Here is a 2,366-nt window from a genome sequence, read left to right on the forward strand (position 1 = left end):
AAAGAAAGCAGGTTATTCTCAAAAAGTCCACCTGTTACCTGAGGAACAATAGTTGAATAGGGGTGAGCATTCGACTCATAGAATAAGATATTGATTTTAAATATAATTTTTATAACTATCTAGAACTAATGCATTGCCTGGGTGTGAAATGTAGCTTAGTCACATAGTATCAAACAATTTAAGCAATATTCTCACAAAAGATAATTTGGGGCACGCACACACCTATGTATCACATCAACTTATATACATATGGGAGCTAATTCCCTATATAGCTCTCTTAATTCCAATACCTGCTAATGAGGTTAACTCAAGTTAGATTTTCTCTTAATAATCCAAGTGCAAGGGTCAGCAAGGTTAATTCAAAGCCATACTCATCTCGACTTATTTACATATAAGGATTGGGTCCTAGCGAGTCAGGCTCCAGTCGTGACTATCCATCCTACCCATATCCATATCCACACTACATGCACGCCAACCCACACAACAGAGCTCCAAATTACCTTAAGGCGATATCCACAATAATTTCATCAATAAAATATGCATCACAAGAGCGTGCCTAGCATTTAACTATATGTACATATTTATAAGTGAATGCATAAGTATGCCTTGAATATATAATAATATTGAAATTATAATTAAAATCAATATCTACTCACAGATCAATCAGAGATCACTGAGGCTGCTAGGTGGAGGATGAAGGTTGACTCGGATCACCTAAACAATTATATTCATAAATCTATCAATATTAAAACAAAACAATAATTTAAAAGGTCAAAGACATCCTAAATTTATGTCGAAAATCCAGCATAGTTTTTTCTATATCTAAGACCTACTCAACCTGAAAAGCAACTCAAACAACACTTTCAAAATCCAATGGCCTCAGGCCCACATCACAACAACATCATATTGCCTCTGTTGGGCCCACCAAACCAACCAAAATTCAAATAACTACACAATTCAGCTATAAAGTTTAAAACTAACATTTTGCAAAAACCATCCAAACTAACCCCAAAAATTCTATAAATATTCCTCGCAATCCTTAGCAATTCTCTTATACTATTGCAAAAGGAATTACAATTTTCTAGTTACTCACGAATATTTTATGAATTTTATTCTAAACCTAGTATTAGGTAGAAAGAGCAATTTGAAGTTCGGGCACATTTATGCCAATTCTGACACCTGAAACGCATCTAGGGCATCTGAAAATAATGAAAAGCACTGTACTTATTGACCCACTTCCGTAGTAGATCCGGCAGCCCGCCTGTCTGGCTCAAAAATATAGCCCCGATCGCTGGTGGAATTTCCTTGAAATGAGAACACCTATGCGAAGCCCACAATACCAGGAGTTAGAATATAATTTTTAGTTAATTAAAAAGTTAGAACATAATTTTTAGTTAAATAAAAAGTCCCATTAAAGACCTAAAAAATCATTGCTAAGTTCGTGGGACTCACAGAATTTTCAATGTTAGAAAAATTCGAAATTAGTGTCATTGCGAAGCTTTTGACGAGTGGAGCGTGCTGGTGGTCTCGGAATCTTAGTGAAGTTCATGGTTTGGGAGAAATTTAGCCTAAAAATCAAAATGAGCTAAAACTTTTCGAGCTTGATTCGCACAAACTGCCTAATAAAAATTGGTAAAATAGGTGTCTATGGAAAGCTCTCAAGGAGTAGAACACGAAAGAAACTGGACCCAGTCCGATTAGTGGCTGAATTGGCTGAAATCGGCCCAAGAAGATGAAAAGGCACAGTTTGAAGGGGAGGGACTTTTGGGTGTTTTTTGTCCGACTGGAGAGGCGGCGCCTTCAGGGCAGGCTGGCCGGAGGTGCACTGGCGAGGGAGAAGGCCGAGTGCAGGGTCAGCCGGCGGTTGGGAAGGGAGGAGAGAGAGGAAAAGAGAAGAGAAAGGGAGGAAGCAACACGCGCAGGAAAGAAAGGAGGAGGATAAAAAAAAGACTGGTTCGATTCGATCGATCTGATCTGATCCGCTTCAATTCTACCGATCTGATTCAAGATACCCGAAATTTGATATTTACTTTATCCTATGGCTCAAAACAAGACATGAAAATTCTAAAAAAATTACAGAAAATTCAAAAAAATTTATGGAGTCCAAATATATTTTTAAACTTGCCATGTAGTCTTTAAGTTAATTTTTAAAAATCATTAAAATTAATTGTCTTGAAAAATAAAAACTCGATTTTGAAAACCCAGAAAATTCAAATTAAATACCACAATATTTAATGCATTAAAATATCACAATTTACACATAAAATAATTATTTAAAAATTCGGAATGTTGCACCATTAGCAAGCTCCAAAGTGAATTTTGAGATACATTCAAGGTACACTTGATGATGGCATATTTTGTTCAAG

Source organism: Hevea brasiliensis, chromosome 6, assembly GCF_030052815.1.
Source record: "Hevea brasiliensis isolate MT/VB/25A 57/8 chromosome 6, ASM3005281v1, whole genome shotgun sequence".
NCBI classification, from domain to species: Eukaryota; Viridiplantae; Streptophyta; class Magnoliopsida; order Malpighiales; family Euphorbiaceae; genus Hevea; species Hevea brasiliensis.